Here is a 16,992-nt window from a genome sequence, read left to right as displayed (position 1 = left end):
AATGCTTGTAAATTTAACATTATTTGGTATATTTAAGTATCTTAAGGTTATTTTTCTTATTTCAACTAAAATAAACATAGACAGGAACCCACCACACATCTCAGGAATTATTGTAGGGATGTGCTGGAAACATCTATGTTTTTAAAAAGCTCTATAAACACTTCTGATACACAGCCAGATATTAGTATGTATAACTACTGTGAAATGCATACTTCTGCACTTCTTGGCTAATAATTTGGATGATATAACGTCTGATGATGATCAAAAACACAATAGTGAATTGTCCAAATAACTGAAGTATTATGAGCAGAGTTCTTTTTTTTCTTTTCCTAGTATTTTCAAAGTGTTAATGTATATTTCACACATCTATACTTCCCAGTGGATAAAAAGCAAAGTTAACTTCACTTAATTGAAAGTGAAAGTTGCTCAGTCCTGCCAGGCTCCTCTGTCCATGGAGATCTCCAGTCCAGAATACTGGAGTGGGTAGTTGTTCCCTTCTCCGAGGGATCTTCCCAACCCAGGGACTGAACCCAGGTCTCCCGCATTGCAGGCAGCTTCTTTACTGTCTGAGTCACCAGAGAAGTCCAGGATCATCACTAATCGAAAGAACCAGGTGAATCCAGGGTTTCATGTTTCTCCCACGTTATATTGCCTATCATTCCAAACCTATAAAAATTCAAGACTCTTCTCATAATCTTTATTAAAATTTGGTTAACAAAATATAAGAAGTGACATCTTTCTTATAACCCTTTAGTATAATTTGATTAACAAGACATAACCAAAAAACTCATACAGCTCACTAGTGCAGAACAAAATTTTCCATTGAAAGATATTGAATAACTTTCACTTCCTGTGGGTACTTCTGAAATATAACCAACCCAGAGTAAGACTGTGACATGTCAAAGATGTTTAATAAATTAAAAACATCAAAACTATTCTTCAATGATGCTGTTAGCCTGATTTCAATGGGTTTCAATAGAGTTTGAATATAAGTATGAACACAAATAACAGAACAGAACATCACTTCAAACACAAAGTGAAAGTGTTAGTTGCTCAGTCATGTCCAACTCTTTTGTGACTCCATGGGCTGCAGCCCAACAGGCTCCTCTCTCCATGGGATTCTCCAGGCAAGAATACTGCAGTGAGTAGCCATTCCCTTTTCCAGGGGATCTTCCCAACCCAGGGATCGAACCTGGGTCTCCTGCCTTGCAGGTAGATTCCTTAACTATCTGAGCTACCAGGGAAGCCCAAGGTGGTGGTCAAGCTAAAAAGGGTCATTTTTAAAACTGTCTCTTACCTTCTTTTTTCATTTTATAGGGATTTTACTAGGCAAAAATAATAACATAAATGCTTTCCTTCAATAATTACAATTATGCAGCCAACATTTATAATTTCCCTAAAAACTTTTTTTAAAAATCTTGAACTTTTGTCAACTAAAACCTGGCCTGTTACACGTAAGATTTTTTAGCATTACAAATCATCACTTTTTATATATTTCACACATTATCCAGTGTTATAATTAGTGCTCAACTATTTCATTGTTATTATTATAATTTGTGCTAATTACCTGACAATTCAATTTTATCACCTAAAAAAGGAGTAATCTCTCAGTAGAACAAAAGAAAAGTTCAGATGCCTTGTTTTCTTATTTGAAATCATTTCAAACATGCTCAAGTTTCAGTGATATGGAACTAAAGTGAAATTCTTATATTCTTCTCCCTGTTATCAACTAACATCTATATGAGTGTATATCAGATACTACTACTTCAAAAATCTTAATAATAGCTTTAAAATATGTCCCATCAGAATAAAAGCAAAAATAAACAAATGGGACCCAATTAAACCTACAAGCTTTTGTTAAGCAAAGGAAACCATAAACAAAATGAAAAGACAACCTATGGAATGGGAGAAAATATTTAAAAAGAATGTGACCGACAAGGGCTTAATTTCCAAAATATACAAACAGCTCATACAGCTTAATATAAAAAGAAAAAATCCAAACCAAACAACCGAATCACAAGGTGGGCAGGAGCCCTAAATAGACATTTCTCCAAAGAAGACATCAAGATGGCCAATAGGCACATGAAAAGATGCTCAACATCACTATTAGAAAAACAAAAATCAAAACTTCAAGGAGCTATCACCTCACACCAGTCAAAATAGCCATCACCAAAAAGACTACAAATAATAAACGCTGGAGAGGATGTGCAGAAAGGAAGGCCTCCTCGAGTGTTGGTGGGAATGTAAACTGGAGCAGTCACCACGAGAATATGGAGGTTCCTCAAAAAACTAAAAATAGTTACTATATATCAAGCAACCTCACTTCTGAGCTTGTATCTTGAAAAGATAAAAACTCTAATTTGAAAAGATACCTGCACCCCAATGTTCATACCAGCACTATTTATAACACCCAAGACACGGAAGCAACCTAAATGTCCATCAACAGACGAATGGATAGATGTGGGATACGCACACAAACAAGTATTACTCAGCCATAAAAAAGAATGAAATATTGCCATTTGCAGCAACATGGATGGATCCAGAAATCACCACACTAAATGAAGTCAGAGAAAGATAAGTATTGTATGATATCACTTATATGTGGAATCTAAAAAAAAAAAGCTACAAGTGAACTTATTTACAAAACAAAACAGACTCACAGACACAGAAAACACACTTATAGTTACCAAAGAACAAAAGGGTGGGGAAGGAAAACATACAAACTACTCTATATAAAATACACAAGGACTGACTATGTAGCACAGGGAACTATATTCAATATCTTGCAATAAGCTATAATGGAAAAGAATCTGAAAAAGAATCTATTATAACTGAATCACTTTGCTGTACACCTGAAACTAACACAATATTGTAAATAAACAATCAGTTCAGTTGCTCAGTCGTGTCCGACTCTTTGCGACCCCATGAACCGCAGCACGCCAGGCCTCCCTGTCCATCACCAATTCCCTGAGTCCACCCAAACCCATGTCCATCGAGTCAGTGATGCCATCCAGCCATCTCATCCTCCGTCGTCCCCTTCTCCTCCTGCCCCCAACCCTTCCCAGCATCAGGGTCTTTTCCAATGAGTCAGCTCTTCACATCAGGTGGCCAATACTTCAATTAAAATATACATACACACACATTTCGGAGAAGGCAGTGGCACCCCACTCCAGTACTCTTGCCTGGGAAACCCCATGGACGGAGGAGCCTGGTAGGCTCCAGTCCATGGGGTCGCTGCGAGTCGGACACGACTGAGCGACTTCACTTTCACTCTTCCCTTTCATGCACTGGAGAAGGAAATGGCAACCCACTCCAGTATTCTTGCCTGGAGAATCCCAGGGATGGCGGAGCCTGGTGGGCTGCCGTCTATGGGGTCGCACAGAGTCGGACATGACTGAAGCGACTTAGCAGCAGCAGCAACACACACATTTATATATTTTTATATATATATATATATATATATATTTCATTGGTGACCAAGGAAAATATTTTCACTGACCAAGGAAGAGTACATTACTTGTCCACTAGTGATTAAACATAATAAAATGTGCTTGGACAAGACACCCAAGTCTACTCTCTTTCACAATATCCTTGGCTCCACTTCCTCTTAATTAAGGAATGGAGGTAATGGATGTTATGTACCATCTAAATGAAACATGAATACAATGGAAAACATTTGCCCAGGCCTAAGACAAACTTTGTAACAACCATATGAAATCACTGCAATGCTTATGAATTAACAATTACTGTAGCTAAGTTTGAGAACAAAGTTCAATTTAAATAATGTTAATAGTAATCATTATAATTGAGAAAACATCTTTTTGAAAATGGTCACAGATTTAAGTAGAAGATCCAAAACTGTATGCAAATCTGACTCTTTCTCGCGTGTCCTCTCTCTACTAGGCCGTACCGGAAGCATCAATGAACCTTTTCTCTTCTTAATGAAACGTGAAAGTGAAAGTCACTCAGTTGTGTCTGACTCTGCAACACCATGGACTGTACAGTCCATGAATTCTCCCAGGCTGGAATACTGGAGTGGGTTGCCATGCCCTCCTCGAGGGGATCTTCCCAACCCAGGGATCGAACCCAGGTCTCCCACACTGCAATCGGATTCTTTCCCAGCTGAGCCACCAGGGGAGGCCAAGGCCCCGTTTGTGTGAAGCTGTGTCTGAAGCTCTTTCATTTTGAACCTCTCTCGCAGTCCTAGTCATCTGACTGTCACTACCAACAGGGTCTGATAAGGCGACTCTGCATGTCTGTGTATTTCACGTTTTCATTTATACTATGGGTTAGGTTTCTACTCAGGATCAGGATTCTTGCCTGACAAATCTTAACAGTATTCTTTGTACTCAAATGTTTAGCTAGTGAAAAGCCTGGTGGAAAATGGGAGAGAAAATACCGTGCTCAGTAACCCTAACTCTATCCAACAACGGGAGTTCAGTTCAGCGAAGGTTATCTGCAGAGCAGAACACGAACCAACAGGACGTCATCGTGAACAGAAAGTTCGACGACTACTTTCACGCTAAGGATAAATACCAAATAAAGAAATGCACACAGTCATTATAAATCCAAGCTTCTATAAACACCTAGTGCACCTGGGAGAGTTGGAAACAGGTGAATTGTTGCCGCCTTCCCAGGCTTACCTCACCGGGTCTTGACAAAATACAAAATTGACGTCCTATGAAAAAAATGTATTTACAAAGTGATTTACCTTTACCTTCTCTGAAGAACAGAGTGTTTTTTCCTAATTGTTCCATGCTACAAGAACTGATTTTCTTTTCTGTGGTTAATAGAAGCTATGATACAACAAATGGAACCCTAAACCTCAAAGTTAGCAGCTCATGAACTGTGAATGATTTATATTCATGTACAGATCTAACCTTAATGTTAACAGTTAACAACCTGAATTTATATCCCTTGCTCATATCCTTTAAGGCCAACAGCAACAGTAATAAAAGACCTTCCTGCCACTAAAGTATAAGATACTCTATTCAAGTAGTTTGCAATCATTTTGAAAAATATACCCAGGAAACCTCAAAACTTTATAGCTCTATAGCTACTCTAGTTAAGCCAACCAGCAAAAAATTATTTCTATGTAAAACATAATATTTTCCAACCTTGCTTTTCTGAGCCCCTTCTAAATAAAACCTGTACCTGTCCATCCTGCCTATAAAAGGGCAGGCACTGTATCTTTGTATTTGACTGTATCTTCAGCACTTGGCATATAGCCTACCACATATACACACACAATTATTAAGTCTGCTGAATAAAGGAATCAAGAAATGAATTAATTTTCAGTTAATGTGACCTGTTTTCCTGGAAATGGCATTCCCAAGTCAGTTTCTAGTTCTTTTTCAATTTGAGGTAAGAATTAGTCATCTCTCTAGATTACCTGAATTCTAATAAACTGTAATCTTGCTTAAATAAAAATCTTCTGAATTACCACTTTCCTTCACACTAAGTGTTAAAAGGGGTTTGTACACTAAACATATAAAATCAATGCCAGGGAGGAAAAAAAAGAAAAAGTTACCAGAGGCAGGTAAACCTATCTATCATTAAGTATAATCTAAATACAGACCAAAAACGGACCAGGTGACTCCTGACTGATCCTAGCCGCCTAGAAATAGCTGTGTATCTTCTACATATCTCCTAACATAAATTCATATTCCTTGCTCATCCATGAAACTAATCTTTAGTATCAATAACCAAAAAAGCAAGCTACTATTTAAGAACAGTTAGCTGTCTGGGTTCTAGTGTGTTTCCAGTCAGAGTGAGCAATAAAGTGCATTCCTTCCCAAGAGCTTACGGAACAAAAGGGAAGCAATGGCCATATAAACACCGTCTCTCCGCTATCCAACCAAGCAGCAATCTGTTCTGCAATGAATCCAGTGTATGTTACTAAAGCCATTACCCAGTGGACTTTATTCAAAAGGAGATTATCCTAGGCGGGCCTAAGTTATTCACTTGGAACTTTTGGGGATGAGGCCTTTTCTAAACTCTGGACTGCTCTCCCTTCCCTGTAGACTGTCTTTCCTGACTATGGGCTCTGGACCCTGGACTAGGACTTCTCAGATGTAAACGTCAACTTCTCGTCGTGTGTGTGTGCGTGTGTGTGTGTGTGTGTGTGTGTCCTGCCACTTCCTGGTTAACCCCTGACTTATACTGTCATTAAAGTTTCACCTTCACAAAAACTATACAATAAAATTTAAAGTAGCCCCATTAAGCCACTGGGCTTCCCTTGTGGCTGGTAAAGAATCTGCCTGCAATGAAGGAGACCTGGGTTCAATCCCTGGGTTGGGAAGATCCCCTGGAGAAGGGAAAGGCTACCCACTCCAGTATTCTGGCCTGGAGACTTCCACGGACTATACACAGACTATGGAGTCACGAAGAGTCGGACACGACTGAGTGACTCTCACTTTCACTTTTCACTTTCATTAAGCCACCAAAGCCATAACTTTGGTATGAATGTAGAGGCTAACCACTGGTAAACATGTGTTTCAAAGTAGTCAAAATAGGTTTAAGGAGTATTTTTAGGCCAAAAAATATTAAAGCCTATTCCAGAATTTGGACCAAACCTAAAATCTAGCAGGACTCTAAAGGGTAATCCGAGGCACAAAGTCTTTTGGTGGCCCCAGGTTTCCTGTTTGTAGGAAACAGCAGCCTAGTTTCTTCAGCCTCCTTTGCCCTCCCAGAGTTCCAAAGGGCAGGTTCAAACAGTTGCTAATGAGGGAGCAGAGGTGATGGAGAAACTAAGGAGAAGCTGGCAAGGACAACTGCAGTACAGCCCCGGGGCAGGGTCCTGCTTCTTCCTTAAGGGACGCAACACACAGAACTGTCTCTGAGTTTCTCTACAGGAACAAAGGCACCCCCTCCAGGCGGGAGAAGCAAATCTAAGCTGATCATTTGATTGCTGGAAGGCCACCTTGGCACCTCACCACCAGCCAGTCAGAAGAAAGTCACACACCCCCACATTGTGCCTAGAAAAACCTCTCCCAGAACCATCAGGGAGTTCAAGGTTGTTAAGACACTTATTCTTGCTTGGCTCTGCAATAAACCTTTCTCTGCTCCAAGCACTGATATTTCAATTCATCTGGCCTCACTGTGATGGCTACATGAACTTGTGTTGGTAACAAACCCACACTGCTAAGAGAGAATTATTTTTGGTGTGAAAAAACAATTTCTTTACTAAACCTGTCTTAATCCTTTACTCAATAAACATGATGGAAAGGAGTTAAGACAGGGAAAATGAAAAGACTTCTTAAATAAGTCATCAAGGCATTAAAGTATATCAAAAGGGCCACAAGCCCCCATCCTTCCCCTTAACTAAATATAACAATTTAAGATGAAGTTTTAGAAATCCTCCACTTCACCCAAAAAAGACCTTCAAGCAAAAGAAAGATAGTAGAATGTATGTGTGTTGTGTGTATGCATACATATTTTTAAGTTTCTACAAAGAGCCCGTAACATTAATAACCTACTGAAAGATTATTCTCATTTTTACCTTAACTTCCAGGAATATGATGAATTTAGTTTATTGGTATTTAATCTTAAGAGGACAGTCTTAGAAAACAATTTCCTACATAAATGAAAAGATTAGGTTGCAATGAGGTGACACATTTGAGAAAGATTAAAAAGAAAAGTGAAAAACTTTGGTTACTTATTAACCATCAATTGCTAGACTAATTTTGTATCTCAAACAGAAAAGAGTACCTAATTACCGATCTCCCCCACAACCCAAAATATTAAATATTCAATAGTTAAAGTGTCTCTTAATAGTTTAATAAATGAGACATAAAATCTCTTGCAATCTCATTTCACATAAGGAATAACGCCATCATCATGTGATACAGCTCCATTTTCAAACTGCACAATGCATAAAGAATACATCAATATACTTCTCAACACTAAAACAGAAAAGTACCTAGAATAAAGATTAAAAACTCCGCTCTTTTTTAAACATCACAATTTCAAGATTGAGTATATGTGAAATCAAGTGTGTTTGATCCTTTTCATTACCACATAATATTCTATTACAAAGAGAAACCAGAACTTCCATCTCCCCATTAATGTTTTCCAATATTTTTATCACTATAAACAATGCTGCATAAACACACATCCATCTTCTAGAATACATGTATTCCTTTAAGAGTTTCTTAAGGAACTGACAAATAATAAAATGTCAAACACATGATCTTAAACATAAACACCTACCGCCAAACAGACACTGCGCCAAATCGCTGTCCAGTGCAGCTGTCTCAGCACCCACCTGCCCCCTCCCTGAGTCAGAGTTTGTGCTTTTCCACATTCCAGAGTCAGGAGGTGGTGATGGTGGTGGTTTAGTGGCTAAGTCGTGTGCGGCTCTTGCGACCCTACAAACTGTAGCTTGCCGGGCTCCCCCGTCCATGGGATTCCTCAGGCAAGAATACTGAAGTGGGTTGCCATTTCCTTCTCCACGCGAGTCACATAGGAATTTTGATAACTTTATAACTCCATGGGTATCAAACGGTATATATATCACTCTCACTATAATGTGCATTTCTCTAAGTATTAATGTAGTAAAGTATCTTCCCAGGGGTTCACTGTTGATTGTAGTTTCCTGTTCTGAGTTGTCATGTCACACATTTTACCCAGTTACCTACTGGATTTGTGGTCTTATTTTTGTTTTTGAATGAATTCTTTATATATCCTGAATACAAATACTTCATTAGCTTGTCCTTTAATAGTTCACTGTGTCTTTTGCATAACAAGACTTTTTCCCCAACGGATTCACATCTATTGGAGTTTTCTTCTCAGTATTCCCTTCTTACTCTGAAGTCACAAATATATTCTCCTATAGTTTCTTCCAATAGTTAACCGTTTTGCTCTTTATTTTTATGTGTTTAATTCATCTGAATTTCTTTTTGCATATGCAAACCCAACTTTCCTAACACCACTGTTGAACAGTTATATCTCCACTTCTCAAGTGCCGTTCCCCTGGGTCTACCCCTTCTTTTCACAACGTGCAATGCTAAGTCGCTATGTCTCCTACATTGGCAGGCATGTTCTTTACCACTAGCACCACGTGGGAAGCTCTCTTTCCACAATATACACACATATCACACTAAAATAGCTCTTACTCTAATTCCACTAGTCTACCGGCTGTCCCTCAGTAACATACACAACTAGTAAAATGACAGAAATTAAATGTACTCAAGGCACTCCTCCGTTTTGTTTTACTTTCCTTTTCGAATTGTCCCAGGTACCAAAGGTTAATTTTGCTAGCCTCACAGCTTTAAAACCAGTCAGTACAGTTCCATACACACACACAAAACTTTCATTACTTTCTAATCAGAAAAAAGAATTTATTAGATTTTACTATTAAAACTGTCTCAGAAAAAATTTATGAAATATAGAATTTCAGTTAGTAAATTTTCAAATTTTAACTCTAAAGTTGTCCACTGAATTTTCCTTGATTTAAAAAATATCTCCAATATTTCTTATTTGACCCTCATTTTCACTAACATTAATCTACAGTACGTCACCCATTCTAACAATCTTTTTAAAAAATATTTTAACATCTTTGAAACCTGTAGAGTCTTACTAACACTGTAAGCTCATCAGCAGGAGGACACAGCTGTCCCTGCCTGACCACTCTTGGGGGAGAGAGGTTCCCACAAGCCTGGAACAACCCCGCATATTCCCATGGGCTGTGCAAGGGTGCAAATCTCATCTATCTCCTCAAACCAAGCAGTTTCTGTAGTCACACAGGTAATAAGCGGGACAAGGAGACCCCATCTTGAATCCTGGCATAGAAGACTACTGTCTGCTGCTTGTTCACAAGTGCTGGGACCTTGGCCCCTCTTCAGCAAAGCAGCATTCTAAGAGTACAGATGTCAGGCTGGGAACTGAGGCTCAGGGAATCAGTGCAAACAGGCTGATAGTCTGCTACTGCTTTTGCTGTGAATAATCAAGTCTAGTCTCTGATTCAGGAGTCTTGAGTATTCCTCCAGAATCCTCAAAAATATGCTGGCAAGTTAACTTGTAGATTACAAGTAGGATAAAAATCTCAGACTTTGCTTTCCTTGACAAGAATGTGTACTAAAACTCTCAGTAGCTTGGGGCAAACTATAGGGAAAAATAATGCTGCTGCTGCTGCTGCTAAGTCGCTTCAGTTGTGTCCGACTCTGTGCGACCCCATAGACGGCAGCCCACCAGGCTCCTCTGTCCATGGGATTCTCCAGGCAAGAACACTGGAGTGAGTTGCCATTTCCTTCTCCAATGCATGAAAGTGAAAAGTGAAAGGGAAGCTGCTCAGTCGGGTCTGACTCTTTGCGACCCCATGGACTGCAGCCTACCAGGCTCCTCGGTCCATGGGATTCTCCAGGCAAGAGTACTGGAGTGGGGTGCCATTGCCTTCTCCGGAAGAATAATGAAGCACTCCTTAAAAATGCTTCATCATCGACATTCCAGGACTACAGTACTATACAGCATGACTGAGTAAAAAAGTGAGATAGAACTCTCTGAGAAGGTCTTAAAAAATGTATTTAATAATTCCACTTGTATTTCCCTTTCAACATATACCACAGAACAGAGTAAAAAAGATAGAACTAAGTCTACACAAAACTTTTATATGAACAATAAGTTTCCAGTTTATTTGCTTGCTCTTTCTCCCTCGCTGATACAGAAAATAATAGTGCTACAATTAATGACATCAAATTTAGTTCTGTTTCTTTTTTCTTAATCAGTTTTATACAAGTTTATCTACTCCGTGAATTTTCAAAGAAACATATTTTAGTTAAAGTTCTCTATTCAGTACGTTTTCTATTTATTAAATTTTGCTTTAATAAGGGGCTTCCCTGCTGGTAAAGAATCCACCTGCAAGGCAGGAGACCCCGGGTTGATTCCTGGGTTGGGAAGATCCCCTGGAGAAGGGAAAGGCTACCATCTCCAGTATTCTTGGGCTCCCCTGGTGGTTCAGTTGGTAAAGAATCCACCTGCAATGCGGGAGACCTGGGTTTGATCCCGGGGTTGGGAAGATCCCCTGGAGAAGGGATAGGCTACCCACTCCAGTATTCTGGCCTGGAAAATTCCATGGACTCTACAGTCCATGCGGGGGCAAAGAGTCCGACACGACTGAGCGACTTTCACTTTCATTTTGATCTATTTCACTGTTATTTTTAAATCCTTACATCTAATGTAACTATTTACGATCAACGCTTAGTTTCACATTTCCAGTTGATTTCCAGATCAATTCCATTATGATTAAACATACTGTGAATAATGTCAGACCTCCAAACTTTGCTAAGGCTTTCTTTATTGGCAAAATGTTTCACAAGTACTTTAAAAGAATGAATTACGGCACTGTTGGGTACAAAGTTCTTTTCTTGTTGATTAGGTCAAGTCTGCTAGTTGTGTTGTTCAGATCCTCTATATTCCTGAGTTTGCGTGCTTATTCCATCAGTTATTTAGAGTGGTGCTAAAATTATGATTGCAGGTTTGTGTTTTTCTTTTGGTTCTGGTCATTTTTACTTCGTGTATTTTCAAGCTATGCTACCTGGTGTATGCAATTTAAGATCAAGCTGGCATCATGCTGGACTCAGCCGTTACAAGACTCAGAATTCTCTACACAGCAATCAGGCAGTCTGGAAAAAAGAGTTCCACATCTTTCCAGTCTGTATGCCTTTTAATTCCTTTTTCTTGAGTTACTGAACTTGCTAAGACTATCGTTTGGTACAAACGGGAATGGAAATGATGAAAGCAAACATCTCTGACCTATTCATAATCTTAGGAGAAATGCATTGCGTCTTCATGTTAAATATGATGTTGCTCTAAGTATTTTCATATTTGGTCTTTATCAAATTGAGGAAATTCCCTTCTATTTTAAGCTTGCTAGGTGGTTTTATCATGAAAGTATACTGAATTTTGTTCAATATTTTTTATGCATCTATTGCAATAATCGTATAACTTTTTACTATATTAACACAATGAATGACACTGATCAATTCACAGATATTAAAGTTATAAACATATCCTTATTTTCTTTTTGTGGTGGTATCATGCTAAAGCTAGTAACTACCAATTTATGGTAATTAAAGTTAAAATTAAGTATTCTCATATCTTTTATGAAAAAATTCATAGACGATTCATGCTATTTTTTCAAGTTTGACAAAAATCTTTTAGTGTGAGTACCCAGGCTTTATATTTCCTTTTAGGGATATTTCCAATTACAAATTCAGTCTCTTTAATCAGTATAGGGCTATTCAAATTTCTGTTACTTCTTGGTAATAATTTATGTTTTTCAAAGACTTTTCATCTAGGTTGTCAAGTTTAATGGCTTAAGGTTGCCCATAATACTCCATAAAAGTCTCTTAATATCTGTAGGATCTATAGTGATGTTCCCTATTTTATCATGTGCATGCATGGCATGCTAAGCTGCTTCAGTTGTGTCTGACTCTTTGCGACCCTATCGACTGTAGCCTGCCAGGCTCTTATGTCCATGGGATTCTCCAGGCAAGCATACTGGAGTGAGTTGCCATGCCCTTCTCCAGAGGATCTTCCCGACCCAGGGATCAAACCCATATCTCTTAGGTCTTCTGTGTTGGCAGGTGGGTTCTTTACCACTAGTGCCACATGGGAAGCCCCCTATTTTACTACAGATACTGGAGAAGGCAATGGCACCCCACTCCAGTACTCTTGCCTGGAGAACCCCATGGATGGAGGAGCCTGGTAGGCTGCAGTCCATGGAGTCGTGAAGAGTCGGACTGAGCGACTTCACTTTCACTTTTCACTTTCATGCACTGGAGAAGGAAATGGCAACCCACTCCAGTGTTCTTGCCTGGAGAATCCCAGGGACGGGGGAGCCTGGTGGGCTGCCATCTATGGGGTCGCACAGAGTCAGACATGACTGAAGCGACTTAGCAGCAGCAGCAGCATTGGTAATCAGGGTCTTCACTCTTTTGTTTCAGATCAGTCTAGCTAGAGCTCTATTTATTTTATTAATCTTTTCTAAAATTTTTTTTTCTATTGTCCATTTTCTATTTCAGTAATTTATTTTATTTTTTTCTTTCTACCTACTGATTTTAGTTTGGTATATTTTTAAAATTTTAATAAGGTAGAAAACCAGATAACTGAATTTTTTAAAATATAAACTTTTAGAGATATAAATTCCCTGTAAACAGTGCTTCAGCTTCATACTTGAAACTTTATGTTGTATTTTCATTATCATTTAGTTAAAAATATTTTCTATTTTCTCCTGGGACATCTTAGTTATATAAAAATAATTGGGGTTTAATTTCCTTTTGGGCAGAGCTCATCCTCTATATAATTGCAATCTTCATCACCTTATGGCCTACCATGTTTTTATCCAGGTGAGTGCACATGTGCACTTGAAAAGAGTGTGAATTCCCCAGTTGTCACGTGTGAAGTTTCATAAACACCAATGGGGCCGAGTGAAAGTGAAAAAGTAAGGCAAAAGTGAAGCTGCTCAGTCGTGTCCGACTCTTTGCGACCCCATGGAATGTAGCCTACCAGGCTCCTCCGTCCATGGGATTTTCCAGGTAAGGGCACTGGAGTGGGTGGCCATTTCCTTCTCCAGGGGATCTTCTCAACCCAGGGATCAAACCCAAATCTCCTGCGTTGCAGGCACAGGCTTTACCGTCTGAGCCACCAGGGAAGCCAGTGGGGCCAAGGTGGCTGACAATTCATAACTACCAACTTCCTAAGGTGCTAAGTCTGATCTCTTCAGCTGAGATCCTTTAAGTCTGTTTTGCACATATGTGATTTAGGGATCAGCCAGAATTTGGGACTCCTTTTCAGAGCAGAGTAAACACACATAATGTAGAACATTCAACTAGCTGAGACTACTCTGATATAATGTTATGCTCATTGAGAAACGCGTAATGTAAGTAAGCATGCGTTCCACTATACTAGCCTTCACTGGCTGAAAGTACATGACAGCACGCCAAGCACAGAAAAACATAATACACTGGAAGTTTACTCTAAGACATTCATAGTTTTTTAAATAGACAAAAAAATATTCAAAGACATGACAGTGAGTAGTGCAGCCTCAAACAACGTACAGAGGGTCTACATATGCTTATACATCCTTTACACGCATTGCCTGTAATCCTCCCACAGTCATCCTTAGTAGTAATTCATTATCCAAATTACACTGATAAGAGACCTAAGTTATAAATGTCAACTGATGCCACACAAACTAACAGGTAATTTACTGATTTGACAATAAGGAAACTTAAAAAAAAAAAAAAAAAAAGAGAGAGAGCCTTAAACTTGTGCTAGATTTAGAAGTTCAAACAAGTTAAAATATACAGAGAGCTTTCAAATAATCAATGGCTACCTCCAAATTACATTTAAGAATATTAAGAATATCCCTCTTAATTTAATAATCCACTTATGAGGCACCAAGAAATAATATTAGTCTATAAAAGGATATAGGGTACATCCTGGAGTAAATAGTTTTCTATTCTATTTATTTTCCATTTATGAAAAACAAAGCTGCCAACAAGCAGCTGGAAAAAGTCAAGTTAATTTTCTTCACCTCATGTCTTCCCAATAGATAACCTAGGGCGTTACAGCTGCTTTAATACCCATTTTAATTGAGTGCTGTCACTGGTAGGAAGAAAAGTGTGAAATCACTACTTTCTATACCAAACAAAGCAGGAAATTAACAACCATTCCAGCACCTTATCACCAAAATACACAAAGGGTGCTAAGTTCTCTCAAAGCCAAGGCTCTGTTACCAAAAAGCAGAGCTGATGTTTCAGGGTCACATTCACTTCTTTATTACACAAGCATACATTTACTGCTCAGTCAGACACCTATAATTAAACACAAGAAGCCTTTAATGCTAATATTCAGGCTAGCCTGCATGTAAGCACCCCCTCCATACAGATGATTGCCTTTCATTTTAGAGTTTCAAGTAGCTACAGTTCACTTAGTTTTGATTACACAGCAATTAGATATGCAAATACATAAGATCCAGGAAAATGCTTTTCGAAACATCAGATTGTGAGCAATCAGGCCTATTCTCTTCTCTTGTATATACAAGCAACTCATTAAACAACTATTGTCTAAAAAAACCTCTGCCTCAAATGCCTTGAGTTTCTTTTTAATGTTAAAAACATTAACATCTTAGGAATAAATCTCTCTACAATCAAGTTCATGAGCTGAGTGGGAAGCCATGCTAAGTGATCAAAAGAACGCCCTACTTGACACTGTCCGTTTAGGGTTACTTCAATACTGGTCAACAAATTGTTTTAAATGCACCATTTAAAACTTTCTGTTAAATGATACCTATTACTCCTAAATATTCTGAACACTTGATTGAGAAAACACTTTCATCTCACTTATTAGGTTTACATTAAGTGTTAGCATGGTAAAGAATCATGTATACTGGGGAGAAGGGAAACATTTACACTTACAGATCAACAGCTGTTACCTCTGTGTGGGTATGATTGGATAAAAGTAAAATGGCCACTGACATTCTTGCAAACTATACTTATTTACTGTCTTATTTACTGTCTCTACCCAGGCAATTAATTTTACTTACAGGTTTTAAATTACAACTTTGCTTCTTAAACTTAAGTCCTATTCAACTAACTTATAAAGTGCTTGTTGGCTTTCTCTTTTTTCCTCATTTTTGTAAATTTAAGTCTTGACAGTTCTTTGCATTTAAGTAAATTTTTAAAGTGTTTCTTCTGCATTTTCTATGTGATGCTCCTATACTATGGCAATTTCAAGAAACTGGCTGACTGAAATTCTGTGGTAAGAACAACATAATTTTCTAATCGGTATTAATTATGCTCACACTTCACTGGGGAACTCAGACATAAAACTGCAGGAGTTCACTCTCAAGTCCCTTGCTTCAACTCTTTCTATCTTCCCTGCACACATCCCTCTACAAACCCACTCTCAAGGCTCCAGGTCACGCCACTCAGCTTAAAACCCTCTACAGCCTTCCCATTGCTCTTGCAATAAAATCCAGACTCCTTCCGCTGCCGACCCAGAAGGCGCTCTCCCCGCTCACTGCCCACCCTCCCATCCTCCTCCGACTGTCCACCAGTCTTCTCTGGGCGCCCTCACACTTGCTCTCATTTCACTCTCTTGTCACATGTTACACGTCTCTTCACACAGCCCTTTCTTGGCCACTCAAGTCAAAACATTCCACACTGATCACACTTATCACACCAGTTCATGCTAGTCTCTTCACGGCGCTGATCACTATCTATATTAGCCTGTTCATTTCTTTACCATTTATTTTCTGTCTTCCTCTCAAGTTTTGTTACATGGGAACAACCCCTCCCCCCACCCAGTTTTGAGTGTGGCTCAAAGCAGAAAATCAAAAAATACTGATTAAATGTTAACAGATTTTGAAAAGAAGAAGAAATAATTTTCTAGATTAAAAAAAAAAGTGAATAAATGTGTGTGGGGCAGTTAGGAATGGTCTGAATTGTTGAGAAGATCAGAGAATGGAACTGAAAATAAAACACTATTATATGAAGCAGATAATGGACTTGGTTGTATTCCTTTGCCATTTAAGGTTAAATTAAATGTACCTTGTTGGTGATGGCAATGAGACAAGACTTTGTATTTGACCATGCTGATACCACTATCACTGCTTCTCAGACTTTTCATCAAGCCTGGCACTTACGTCACAATGGGTCCTGGTCTTCCTTGACAGCTTAATTGTTTTTTTCATCCAATCATTCCATCTAAGGAGAACTGCTCAAAAGTGATGTCAGGGACAGTATTCATTATCTTTATTGCCATAAAACTCATCACTTGCTATGTCCAGACTAGGTTTTACTTATCACTGGCCGATTCATATACTGCATATTGGTCCAAAAGACATCATGTATCTAGGTGATTATAGATACAAGTTAAGAGTGCAAACATTAGCACATTTCTGAATTATTTTTAACACTTCTCATAATGAGTTTAAAGAGATTTTCAGAAAGGGAAAAAACATGGAGATCAGTGACTCCTGAATGAATC

At 38.6% G+C, this 16,992-nt stretch overlaps 1 protein-coding gene and 2 long non-coding RNA genes across 18 annotated transcripts in view; all 3 read right to left on the bottom strand.

Moving 5' to 3' along the window:
- Positions 1-16,992, bottom strand: part of QKI (QKI, KH domain containing RNA binding) — a 153,587-nt gene that overhangs the window by 52,743 nt on the left and 83,852 nt on the right. The window lies entirely within an intron of this gene.
- On the bottom strand, positions 1,321-9,083 carry LOC145519763 (uncharacterized). Its single transcript, XR_014063879.1, has 3 exons — positions 8,464-9,083; positions 3,526-3,964; positions 1,321-2,912 (listed from the first exon to the last, which is right to left on the bottom strand). It is a non-coding gene; the product is annotated as an uncharacterized LOC145519763 (long non-coding RNA).
- LOC145519762 (uncharacterized) lies at positions 11,481-14,254 on the bottom strand. Its single transcript, XR_014063878.1, has 2 exons — positions 13,690-14,254; positions 11,481-12,532 (listed from the first exon to the last, which is right to left on the bottom strand). It is a non-coding gene; the product is annotated as an uncharacterized LOC145519762 (long non-coding RNA).

Source organism: Giraffa tippelskirchi, chromosome 9 (genome assembly GCF_054371585.1).
Source record: "Giraffa tippelskirchi isolate mGirTip1 chromosome 9, T2T-mGirTip1v1.2.pri, whole genome shotgun sequence".
In the NCBI taxonomy this organism is placed as follows: Eukaryota; Metazoa; Chordata; class Mammalia; order Artiodactyla; family Giraffidae; genus Giraffa; species Giraffa tippelskirchi.
This window is presented reverse-complemented; position numbering and strand designations above follow the sequence as displayed.